General features: G+C 43.3%; 1 long non-coding RNA gene across 1 annotated transcript; it reads right to left on the minus strand.

Annotated features, from left to right (window-relative positions):
* Window positions 1-1,964: 1,964 nt before the first annotated feature.
* On the minus strand, window positions 1,965-10,469 carry LOC125439307. Its single transcript, XR_007245520.1, has 4 exons — window positions 10,329-10,469; window positions 4,365-4,627; window positions 3,025-3,150; window positions 1,965-2,237 (listed from the first exon to the last, which is right to left on the minus strand). It is a non-coding gene; the product is annotated as an uncharacterized LOC125439307 (long non-coding RNA).
* Between the last annotated feature and the right edge of the window lie 3,202 nt (window positions 10,470-13,671).

The raw sequence follows: 13,671 nt of genomic DNA on the forward strand, positions 1-13,671 counted from the left end.
CTTTTGGCTTAAGTTATCTTCCCTGCCAACTTGCCTCCAGGCTCTTTCATAATCGTATGCCCAGACACAACAAGCAGCTTTTGTAAAGGAAGAGCGTAGGTGTTTCCTTCAACTAGATTAATTGTGCGTGCCTGTTCCCTCATACCTGCTCTCTCAGTGTAAGGCCACACAGAATTTGTATCCTGCAACTCTGTATTTTTTTCTTTTTGTCAAAATGGGAGAGCCCTTCTAATCGGAAAGCAAAACAAACTGGGGAACATAAACATTTCCATAGAATTAGAGGAACTTCAGGCATGCAAAAGATGAATGGCACGTTTGTTACCTAATTGTTGCAAAGTGGACTTCTTGTTTGCTTTGTAACTCTGGCCTATAGAGGCAGGTGACATCAGGGCTATGCGTATAATCTGAGCACTACATATTGTCCAAAGCGTAGAGAATTGCTGTGTTAGCAATTGCTTGGCATGGTCCAGCCAAAGTCTACTTAAGCGTTTTGTTTGTTTTGCATGTATGTCTAGCACAGGGGTCTGCAACCTGCAGCTCTCCAGATGTTCATGGACTACAATTCCTATCAGCCCCTGCCAGCATAGCCAATTGGCTATGCTGGCAGGGGCTGGTGGGATTTGTACTCCATGAACATCTGGAGAGCCGCAGGTTGCAGACCCATGGTCTAGCATGAATCTTTATGTATACTGAAGTGTGATTGGTGTTTGGAATATGCTGCCACAGGAGGTGGTGATGGCCACTAACCTGGATAGCTTTAAAAGGGGCTTGGACAGGTTTATGGAGGAGAAGTCGATTTATGGCTACCAATCTGGATCCTCTTTGATTTGAGATTGCAAATGCCAACAGTCCAGGTGCTCGGGAGCAACAGCCGCAGAAGGCCATTGTTTTCACATCCTGCATGTGAGCTCCCAAAGGCACCTGGTGGGCCACTGTGAATAGCAGAGAGCTGGACTAGATGGACTCTGGTCTGATCCAGCTGGCTTGTTCTTATGTTCTTATGTTCTTAAGTTGCCAATTCCCAGGTAGTAGCTGAAGGTCTTCTGGGATTACAACTGATCTTCAGGAGACAGAGATCAGTGCACCTGGAGAACATGGCTCTACCCCCCCCCCCGAAGTCCCTCCCCTCCCCTCCCCTCCCTAAACCCACCCTCTTCAGGCTCCATATCCAAAACCTCCAGATATTTCCCAACCGGGAGATGGCTACTGTAATGTATACGGGGGACTCCCAGAAACTTTCCCATCAAAACACTCTCTAGAACTGAGTCTGCTTAGTATTAGCAGAGCTGTGTGTTGTGCGCCTTCATATCCCATCCTGGGATCTCTTCCAGCTTCTCAGTTGCAAGGAAGTCCTTACATTTGGTTTCCATGGTGAGCTTGCTGTGAGCATTCTTCCTGTTTTCATGGTTTGATACTGCTGGAGAAGGCCATTGGGAGAAGTCCCCTTGCTCCCGAGCCCTTGCTGACCAGTTCTACCTCTACACTAGAATACAAAGTTGTAGCCTACTTAAAGAAGATTGCAGTATGTCTTACATTTCTACAACTGCAATAAGGTTCAGGGACAGTACCTCCCCTCCCCACAATCCCCTTCTAAAAAGAATCCTGGGGGTTAAATGTTCATTGACTCCTCCTACACTTCCTTTTCATCATACCATGCCAATGTTCTTCTTTTCTTTACCGGCAAGAATAGACATACATCACTGTTCTTAAACAGGAGAATTTAATAATACCCTGTTTCCCCGAATATAAGACATCCCCAGAAAATAAGACATAGTAGAGGTTTTGCTGAAGTGTGAAATATAAGGCATCCCCCAAAAGTAAGACATAGCAAAGTTTTTGTTTGGAAGCAGGCCTGATGAACAGAACACAGAAAAATAAGACATCCCCTGAAAATAAGACATAGCGCATCTTTGGGACCAAAAATTAATATAAGACACTGTCTTATATTCGGGGAAACATGGTAGTTGTTTTAAGATGTTTTATTTTGGAAAGGGAAAGCAGTGTAGTTGAACTCTCTGGCCAGCGATGGCAGTCGTTTGACAAATGGGATACTCCCACTGGTGAGTTAAATCTAGGTCACAAGTTAATGGGGTTTGGAAAGTTGGCAACATGGCCTCTCAGATTTCAGCTCCCTTGGTAAGTATTTCTTTGCTGCTGTCGCCTCAGGTGATGTCTCCGTTGCCCTGCCCTCCGGCTGGGCTATTAGCCAAAATGGTGTTCTGCCTGGAAGCGCGTGACTATAGAGAAGGTGGAGGAAAAGAGTCAACGAGCTTCACGTTGAATAGCCTCGCATGCCCAACAGAACGATAGGTACAGAACCCTCAAGTGAATCAGTGAACTGTCGGACAAACGTGCCCCGTTTGAGTTATGTCGAATCCAGGGGTTACATTTTCACTGGCTGGTGGGGTGAATTCAGAGGTGGGATCCTGCAGGTTCTCACAGGTTCCGGAGAGTAGGTTGCTAATTATTTGTGTGTGCCGAGAGGGGGTTACTAATTGGTGATTTTGCCACATGATTTTTGCCTTCGTTACGCCCCTCCTCTCAGCAGTAGCGTGCAGAACTTGAAGCAGTCTAGCAGGAGGTGCACGGGCGTGCGTGGCAGCCTGCGCCTGCGTGCATTCGTTTCCCACCCAAGGACTGGTGCAGCGGCTGCGTCCTTGCCACAGCCCCGCCCAGGAATGCCCCACCCCCAAAATGCCTGGCCACGCCCCCGTCGTGCCCCGCCCAGCCCAGCCCCATTGGCGCTACGCCACAGTTTGAATCCCACCACCATGGGAACCTGTTACTAAAATTTTTGGATCCCACCACTGGGTGAATTGTAAGGAATAAGATGGATTGGATCATTTCAGATGCTGAAATGCAGTACCAATTGACACGGCTGATGTGTCTCCTCTACCTGCCCGTGTGTGAGACCCAGAGCAACACCTCCCTCCCTCAGAGCATCTGTTCTTTTACCTGAGAGGGCCCAGAACGGATTCTCATTAAACCCGAAGTTTTAAAGTAGTCCATTCAAAACAATCTTACGTGAAATGATGCTGCCACCTCTATTGTTAATCTGCTTTTTCGTGCCGCAGTTTTCATGTTCTGCAGTTTGGCTATTGGTTAACACTCTGTGACATCACAGCAACTCCTCTATGTGGAGCCAGAAGTCTGTTTGGGGCAAGTGTGCATGAAAACAAGAAAAAGGCAAAATAGTATTAGTTGTTTTTTTTGGGGGGGGGGGAGGTATTACATTTCTAAAGGGCCATTATGCGGAAGCTGTTTTTTCTCCCACTTTTCAGTTCCTTTGCGAAATCGGGGATTAGTGTGGTTAAATGGGCAACCTAGTTGGCCCCACTTTCCACTACATCATATAAAAGTATAATACAATATAATGTAACTTGTGACATGGGCAGCACATAGACCTGTATTGTTGCTATGCGCAGTCCTTCCCTCTTAACAACCAGATGGATCGTACGAACTCTGTGTGCCCTCTCACATGGGCTTTGCACAGTGGCGTACTGCTAATGGGGACATGGGGTATCCCTTGTCCCCGTGCACACACTGTTTTGTCACATGGGGTGCCAGGAGCCCCCCACATGACGAAATGGCGTGCACCTGAGCCACCCGCCATTGAGCTCCACCCCTCTCCCTGCCTCCCTGCAGGCTGGCTCCTGCCCTCCACAGGCCCTGTGGAGGGCAGGAGCTGGTCTGCAAGGAGGCCAGGAGGGTGGAGTATTGGCTTCATCAGCTCCGAGGCCAGATCTAGTTGCTGTGAGAAATCCTGGTGTTCCTTACAGCAGACATGTAATGTGAGAATGTCCTCGTGTGAATATCTTCACATCCTGAAGTGCCAGTCTGTAAACATACTTGGAAGCATTGCTTTACATTGTGACTATTCCAGGAAGTGTGATACATTGCAGTAATATATTTGAATGCCTGTGTCTGTGCATCTGGAAAAATCAGTTCTAAAATGTCATTCTGTTTTTACAGAATGACTGACTGGGCGAAGGTGTCCCAGAGAAACATATACTGGCATGTAAAGTTACGAGTTAGACATGGAAGTCTCCAGTTGGGAGTCCAGACATTTCCCAGAATTACAACTGATCTCCAGGCTACAGAGATTGGTTCTCCTGGAGAAAATGTTTGCTTTGGAAGGTGAGAACTTTGGTGTTATACCCTGCCAAGGTCTTTCCTCTCCCCAAACCCCATCCTCCGAGGATCCACCCCCAAATCTCCATAAATGTCCCAGACTGGAGATGATCACCTTGGTACATATACATATGACACCCATATGAACTGTCTGCCAAAAATGTTCATGTGAGAACAGAGCCCAAAGCAATTGCCGCTTATGGAATTATGCTTCCGATATTTTGGGATTTTACCTCTGGCCTTGCGTTAATTCTCCATTGTGAGTGTGCCACAGAGCAGTGTTTCCACTTGGCATATTTCAGACTGGGAATAGTGGAGAATCTGGCTTTGCAACCTGCTTCCAGGCATACCCGTCTCTGCCTGGAAGTGCGAGACTATTACACCTTCTTTTGACAAAGGCAGACTTTTCGTTGTGGGATGATTTGCTGAGGGTGTGCTTGTGGTTGGGAATCCTTGGGTAGCAGCAAACAGCCCTCAGGCAATTGACTTCACAGCCCTGCTGGAAGCAAAGGCAGGGAAGAAAAGGGTGATTTACTGGCAAGTTGCTTTTTTAAAAAATCAATAATCAAGAACAATATAATTTACAACCAAAACAAACCAGCATAAATTACAAAGCTCTCAGAAATTCACAATAGACTCAGCTTATTCACTCAAATAACCATATAACCAGTAATTTGTTCCATTATGGATTACATTAAAATCTACAACTTCCTGCTAGGGGAAAAAAAAACTTAAGTATTGTTTCCAATTCTGCTTTAACTAAAGCACTTATATCCAAACAACACAACATAACATTTCTATGAAAATCTTTATCCTATCTTATGTCATTACATAACTTACTTGTGTAAGTATTTCCAATCGTATCTCTAATATAAATCTTAAAACTAATCTTATCCTTAGCACTTCATTCAGTATTTAAAACACTAACAAAATTGTTTTCTGATACCTTTATTTGCCTTCTAGCGACTTTATAAGTATCATCATTACTATACTAACTAGAATTGCAAGTTTAATGATAGACTCGGTGTCAAATATTTGTAATCCTCCTTGCTTCCCAAAAACCCAATTAGCGGTTTCCATACTTTAGTACAACTTCCTATGCTTTTATTATTCATCACGGATGATAATTTATCCATTACCATATACGCTGTTAATTTATATAGCCAGTCCTTTATTGTTGGTATTTTCAGGGATTTCCATTCTTTAGCAAACTGTGGGAAGAAAAGGGTGATTTACTGGCAAGTTGCTTGTCTGGTTTTACTAGACCTAAGCACCAGCTAAGCCTAGCACCAGCTTAGCCTTGCAAATGCAACAATAGGAGGCCTTGTCAAGGGAAGCTTACTCTTACAAACAAACGTTGAAGATTGGATTTGACTGAAGAGGATACAAGAATCACTCCTTGGTAATCGACTCAGGCATGGCAAAGTCACAGGCTTCAGAAAGGAAGTCTGAGCACTCTGAGTAACGTGACGTGTACGAATGGCTTCACTTCCTTTCACCACAAGATAGTTTCATGAAAGACAATCGATGAGAATCATTTTGTTTGGGGCTTTTTTTTGATCGAAACCTCTGATCTCATGGCTGGACAGGATTTTATGCTTATCTTTCGCAACCTTGTTCAGATTTCACTGGGAAAGATTTCATCTTTCACAACCTTGTTCAGATTTATATTTGCAAGTGTCCCAAAGAACTCTAGTTCTGGGACTGTCCTTGGAATACCTGGGCTTGAGTTTCTTATAGTTCATAATTCCATCTAGTACAACAATGTTTTCATGATGGTTTGTGTTAGCATTTCGGGGAGGGCTTAAAAATGTCTGTGATGGAGCAGTGGCTCCTCCTGGTGTTGAGAAAGCAGAAGGTCAGCTGTCATGTCAGAATTCTGTTTTACTAAATACAACATTAGCATAAAGAAGAAATTATGTGTAAATTTGGAGAACTAGTTTTTCTCAAATGCTTTGACAAAGCAGTGCCTGGTAGATACTGAGTGTTTTCGTACACTGTAAGAAAAGTTACTGCCATCTAAACTCACCGATTGTTAAACATTTATGACACCTGTCTTGCACTGTTTTTTAATTCAAACTTAAAAACTTGAAAAATGACAATTTTACATTGTCTTTCTTTCTTTCTTTCTTTCTTTCTTTCTTTCTTTCTTTCTTTCTTTCTTTCTTTCTTTCTTTCTTTCTTTCTTTCTTTCTTTCTTTCCCATCCTTTTCCTTTTTGTCCATGTTCCAGATGTTTTGGTATCTCTCTCTTTTCCTGGTTTGCTGATGATAAGACATTTCTTGGCCAGTCTACACATGAACATTGTCATTGTGGGGCAGGCAATGGAAATGGAGAATTTTTTTGTCCTTTGAGTTTCAACAATGAATGGAACAGAGAAAATTTAGAGCAGAAGACGTGTGCCAACCAGTGTGGACTTTGTAAAAATATTATAAGCTGCTTACACGTTGCTTATAACATGTAAGATGCTCTGGGTACACGTTGGGCAGAAAGGCAGGGTTTGAATGAAATAAATATCACAGACAGGGAAATATAGAAACTCACTCCAGGTTTGTATTAAAAAATGTCCAATCTAGCCCTGATCCAGTGAATACAGGCCATCGAATGGGACACTGGGACCTTTCCAGACAAACCAACAATCCTGTCTATTCTTGACCTACACAAGCACATTTGCTGTCCTATAGAAAGCAAGACACGAGAGGGGCCTATTTAAGGTGAGAAAAGACACACAGGCAAACAGTACAAAGGCAGCCCTGCTCTCTGGGCATTTTTTTTCTCCCAGCAGGGCTCTGATTCTTTGAGACATGGAGCTAGTAGGCAAGTGTTAGAGTCTAATTTTATTTATTTACTTACTTACTTGTATCACCTGCCTTCTCTCCAATGGGGTCCTGGGAGGTTAGGCCGAGAGGATGCGATTGGCCCAAGGTCAACAAGCATGCTTCCATGGCAGAAGGGGGATTCGAACCAAGGTCTCCTAGATTCTAGTCTGAACCATAACCACTGCACTACCCTAAACAGTTTCTGGTCAGTTTTGAATACTGTTTCATATTAAACACAGAAAACTAGCACAGCAAGGTGATACAATTTATACCCCTGTTTTGTCATCGCCTTCTTCATTTTCTTCTTCATTTTCTTCTTCATTTGATTGTTCTCCTTCTCCTCAACTTCAGGAGAGCATTAAAAAATGTAATCCTCCCCCAGCAGTCTGAAGCTGCACAACACAGCCTACTACTTCATTGTCCTGCCTGCAAAAATCGGCCCTTGATTAATCCAGACAAGACCCAGCCCAGTGTTGCTGTTGGAGTGCTGGACCAGGATTTGGAAGAACTACTTTCCAATCTCCCTTCTGCCATTGAAGCTCCTTGGCTGACCTTGGACCCCCTCACACTCTCTCAAACATGGCTGGTGTGAGGATAAAATGGAGAGAGAAGAACGATGATGTGAGACATTTGAGACCCCCCCCCCACTGGGATATAAATATTGGAAAATAATTAATGATGAAAGGGAAGTGTTTAAACATGGGTACTGCAGGGAAATAAGCCCCCAAAGAGGGGGAATTCATTTCCCCTCACCCGTTTGCTTTCTTGGTTGATGGCCACAAAGGAATAAAAGAGATTTGCCAAAGAACAGTATATTAACAACTGGATGTGAACATTGGGTTGAGTCCAACAAGTTTTTCCACTGGGAAGAAAAAGAGGAGAGCATCCCCTTTGACCACAGAAAAGACTACGCTGGGCGGGGAGTGGCTACTAACCTGGATAGCTTTAAAAAGGGCTTGGACAGATTTATGGAGGGGAAGTCGATCTATGGCTACCAATCTTGATCCTCCTTGGTCTCTGATTGCAAATGCCTTAGCAGACCAGGTGCTCAGGAGCAGCAGCAGCAGAAGGCCATTGCTTTCACATCCTGCACGTGAGCTCCCAAAGGCACTTGGTGGGCCACTGCGAGTAGCAGAGTGCTGGACTAGATGGACTCTGGTCTGATCCAGCAGGCTAGTTCTTATGTTCTTATGGGAGTGGGACCGACATAGACAACAGCCATGTGGATCATGGGCTGTAATAGGGAGGAGAATGAGGTGAAACAGAATGGGGAAAAAAACTGGTTGGATCCAAGCCAATACTACAGTAAATGGCAGAATTATACTGTACACATTGGAAATGTCCCATTTCTGTCCTCACGGCTACGTGGCACATCCTGTTGAACTTAGTACAAGAGTCTGTGATCTCCTGACTTAACTGGCTGAAAGCCTGATTTGCCTGTCAGGAAAGGTACACAGGTGCTGAGGCAAGAGTTTGTGTTAGTGGAATTGAAGTTTGCTTTCTCTGAGGATGTTGTTCTGTGAGAAATTATTCTTGTTTCTTAGATCACACGTGGAGAGAAGGCATATTGGGGGGGGCGAGACGACATGAAATAGGATTCCTCCGAGACTAGTCTTTCAACTGGCTCAGTGCTTTCTCAGTGTAGCCTTCTCCTTATGCGTAAAGACGTGGTTCAGCGGGAAGTATTGTGGAGCATTTGAACTCAAGTACTACGCTTTTTAAGTATAGTTTTGACCAAGTTGTGTTCTCAACTAGCTAAACATACGGGAGGATGTTTGAATTGGTTTAAAGTTTATTTTGCTTTCTAGGCATGTGAACTCCGACACAGCATGTCCTAGATATGAATTTGCAGGAGGGGGTGGCTGCATCTGTATATGTACTATTAATATATAATCTGAAAATTCACTTTTGTGATTTTTTTTGGTCATATGAAATATCCGAGAAATGGCCTACCAGATCTGCTCTCATCATCTTTTTCTTTAGATAAAGTCCTCTGAACAGACCGACCAAGTCTGAAGTTTTGAATTCTCTTTGTGTGTCTGCTTGCCCTTCATTCTAGGCGTCCTGAATTACTATAGACCAGGGGGAAAGAGAGAACCCCTTCTTTTCCGGAAAACTGAAAGCAATTGAGAGAAGGCATATTGAAAAGGAGATTTTGAAGAAGAAGAAGAAGAAGAAGAAGAAGAAGAAGAAGAAGAAGAAGAAGAAGAAGAAGAAGAAGAAGAAGAAGAAGAAGAAGAAGAAGAGGAGTTTGGATTTATATCCCCCCTTTCTCTCCTGCAGGAGACTCAAAGGGGCTTACAATCTCCTTGCCCTTCCCCCCTCACAACAAACACCCTGTGAGGTAGGTGGGGCTGAGAGAGCTCCGAGAAGCTGTGACTAGCCCAAGGTCACCCAGCTGGCGTGTGTGGGAGTGCCCAGGCTAATTTGAATTCCCCAGATCAGCCTCCACAGCTCAGGCAGCAGAGCTGGGAATCAAACCTGGTCCCTCCAGATTAGATACACGAGCTCTTAACCTCCTACGCCACTGCTGCTCCTCCTTAAACACGTACATCATGTAGTGTAAGAAGAACACTGCTGGTTCAGACCAGTGGTGAAGGTTGCCAGCCTTGAGGTGAGGCCTGGTGTCCCTGAGTTACAATCGCTTTCCAAACTACATAAGGATCTGCTGTGTTTCTAAGAATACCAGAGCATCCTATAGAGAGGAAAAGGACACTCACACACTAGCATTAGCACACCTCCCAATGTCTGTTCTGAGAGTTAGAAGAAGAAGAGTTTGGATTTATACCCTGCTTTTCTCTCCCGTAAGGAGTCTCAAAGCAGCTAATAAACTCCTTCCCTCTCTCTCCCCACAGTAGACATCTTGTGAGGTTGGTGGGGCTGAGAGAGTTCAGAGAGAACTGTGACTAGTACAAGGCCACCCAGCAGGAATGTAGGAGTGGGGAAACAAATCTGGTTCACCAAATGAGAGTCTGCCACTTATGTGAGGAGTGGGGAATCAAACCTGGTTCTCCGGATTAGAGTCCACCACTCCTAACCACTCTTAATCACACTGACTCTTCTTGCTTAGCAGGAAGATCTCTCCTGTCTAAAATGTAGATGAGTACAGGCGGGAATGGGCTTCCCGCTGAATCAAAGAGAAACGAAAACTGAATGTGACAAAGAAGCCAACTTGTATACTACATAAAGATGGTTAATCAAAAATACGAAACAATAACAAACCAAATAAAACTCATTTGCACACACTTAGATGGCACTCAGGAGGACATAACTAAAGTTAGTAGAACTCCTGAGTGAAAGGGCAGAAGGTAGGAATGCCAGCTCTTCTTTTAAGAGCTACAGAAACACCCTTTTAGCATAACCAGTGAGAAACTGTACCTGAAAAATGAATCTCCACTTGGTCAGCTTTCCGGCATAGCCTCTGGAATTCAAGATGAAAATGAGTCCCAGGGATCATGTCCAGTGAATGGGATTACCTGAGTGGCATTATTGGGCGGATGAAGCAATGAGACTTGACATCAGGTGTGCATTGAGTTATTTCAAGATGTTCTGGGCCGCCCCGGGGATTATGGCATTTTAACACCACGCCAACTGGCTCTGATTTCCCTAAAGTGAGATTACCTGTTGATAACCGCACCCCCTGGAGTGTTTGCCTCAATGCAGTTATATAAAAAAACCCTTTATTAACAAGAGGAAAGAGCGAAACCTTCACTAGGAGAACACACCGCTCATTGTTCTTTCCCCTTTGCTTTGTGACTCACTCAGGTGGAGTGGGTAAGATCTCACAGGTTTCTAGAGAGCTGATGGGAGCAGTTGCTGGCCACGTAATTTCAGGATATATAGTTCTTTCTTTTGGGAATAGATGTCTGTAGTTAATTGTTCTGTAGTAATAAATAATACCTTTTGCACAGCTCAGGATCTCAAAAATTCTTTGCGCTCTATTAATGCAGGCTGATTCTGTGGCTGACGTGCACCTCACATTTGGGAGGCTGCATGTTTGTTTTGTTGCACTGGTCATTGACTGTAAATAAATGATTGATGACGACGACGACGACGACGACATTTGGGAGGGTGAATGGGGAGTTTGCCAGTAATGCAAAACAAATCAGAGAAATATCTGCTCCAGCCCTGCGAGGTGTTTGTGTGTGTGCTGCTGATACTCCTACCTGGTGCAGGCCTGTACTTTGATGTATTGCTGAGTGTACATCTGATTCCCAAGAGTATGGGCTGCTCAGGTTCCAGTAGGAAGGGAAAGATGGAAAGTCCAGGTCTCTGACCTTTTGCCCTGCTCACAGTTATTTTTGAACTCATTCCCATTCATTTGGTTACTGCTGAAAATGGCAAGTCCAACCTGTGTCTGGTTTCTTCTCCCTCTCAAGTAACAACTGGTACAACTTGGCTGATGACTCTGCACAAAATAGTGCCCTTCCTTACTTTCGTTCCATATTTTTGGTTGCTGCCAGTAGGAAGTTACACTGCACAGTGATGTCAGGAGGACGTGGGGTGACTTGTAATAGAGATAAGGTGCAGAGATGGAAGGTGGAAGAATTTCAGCTCAGAGTTATTCTTGTCCTCTTCAAGTGAAGGCTATTCCACCCATTTTGGGGTATTCACTAAGAACTCTCTCTCTCTCTCTCTCTCTCTCTCTCTCTCTCTCTCTCTCGCTCTGTGTGTGTGTGTGTGTGTGTGTGTGTGTGTGTGTGTGTGGAATGACACCAGCAGGATTATTTCACAAACGCTGGTTCTTTGTTTTCCTTTTCTTCAGCCCTCTCCATGTCCCAGTATTAAAGTCACTGGAGGTCTGTGACCTGAGAGAGCTCAGCAGTTACAAAGCAGGTTTCTTATTTGACTGATTCAGACTTACTATGTGGAACAGGAAGGCTTTTAACCTTGAAATGTTTCTGACAGAAACAGCACTCAAACTTTAATAACACAGAGTGTTCGTCCTTGTAAACTGTTTTTGACAGGAAGAGTACTTGTCTTCAAAAACAGCTGAAGGGCTACCTGTCTAACTAAAAGACCTTCCAACACTTTTCCCATCAAGATCCAACAATCCTCTGTCAGTTGGGAGCAGTTAAAGGGCCAAATTCCTCCTCACCCCCTTTCCTTGCACTCTCATGTATTAAAAATTCTGCTGCCTGATTAATCAGAAGAAAATGTTAGACTATCAAAAGGTTTTCAATTGTCTCTAATATTGGCCAGCAGATTTTGAAAGAAAAATGCTATACTTAACCCAGTATCTCATGAAAACTGTGACTAGCAAGCACTGAATTAGAACTGTTATTTTCTATTTTTTCACATATAGGGAAATACCTCCTGTGTGGTGGCAGTGTGTGTCAATCACTTAAATTATGGATATGTTTTTATTCAGAAATATGATGTTATTCATAGGCAAGTCTGATTTTGTAATCTACCAAATTTGCATCACATTTGCATATATTTTCATACCAATAAAATAGATCCAAATTTATGATTAGAGTCCTTATTAGCAGACACACCATTGGTTTCTGGCTGCAATAGAGTCCAATGGTCCATCTAGTCCAGCAGTGGACATTCACAAGTAAATTGATTGCAAATGTGCATGTACCAGTCAGTCATCGTCAGTCCATCAATACCGATGATGACTGACTGGTCATGATGACTGATGATGACTTCAAATATTCATTTAAAATGCATCTAAGATAGTAGCTGCCAATATAACCTGTGACAACGAGTTACATAAATGGGCTTTGCAAAGAAGAACTCCCTTTTTTCAATTGCTCAACAACTTTGTCGGATGGCCCTAAATATTAATATTTCAGGAATAGGGTTAGAGGGTTAAGCTAATTTTTAAAACCTCTATAAACCGCATTAAAAGTGTTTTTACTGAATGGAAACATCCTAAATTCGTTAGCCTTTCCTTGTATAGAAGAATGCCCAGCACCTTGATCATTTTGGTTTACCCCTTTCTACATAATTTCCAGTTCTATGACATACTTTTAGAAAATAGAGACCTAGAAGATCATTCTATACACAGCCATACTATAGATGTACACAAGGGGCTCTGGTATTGGTTATTTTGAATTTGGCCTTTTAAAAGTAATCCCTAAAATGCATTGCTGCTGTTTTTAATTTCTGCCACTTCTTTGGATTCCACTGTCCTCTTGCTCCCACTCTTCCCAAAACCTTATAGGAACAACCACTAAAAGTATTATAATTAATCAAATTCATCTCCTTTTATCCTCTAAAGTGGCATACAACCTCAAAAATATAGCAAATTATGCACAATTAGAATAAAACCAGAGTCAGATCAACAACAAAACTCAATCGTTATTCACTTTCAAAGTCCTGGAAGAACTGCGTTTTATAGCCCTTTTAAAGGTCAGAAAGATGGGCAAATTCCGAATAATTTTGGAGAGGCTATTGCAAAGAATGGGAACTACCACCAAAAAGGCCTGTGACTCCCTAGTCTGTCTTACTTGCTTGAGCAAAGTATTGGACAAGCAGGAACAAACAGAAGTGTCATGAGTTCAAACTGACAACTGATCCCTGCCTTTTTAGCAAGAGAGGGGTTCTTCCCTCATAGAATCACAAAGGCTGATTCCGCATGGACCAAAACCAGTGGTGTGAAAACGGTGTGAAAACGGTGTAAAAGGATTTATACCGTTTTCACACTGTTTTCACAATGCTGTTTTTGACCCATGTGGAATCAGCCAAAGTTGGAACGGGCCATACAGGCCAT

The sequence above is a fragment of the Sphaerodactylus townsendi genome, linkage group LG09 (assembly GCF_021028975.2).
Source record: "Sphaerodactylus townsendi isolate TG3544 linkage group LG09, MPM_Stown_v2.3, whole genome shotgun sequence".
Taxonomy (NCBI): Eukaryota; Metazoa; Chordata; class Lepidosauria; order Squamata; family Sphaerodactylidae; genus Sphaerodactylus; species Sphaerodactylus townsendi.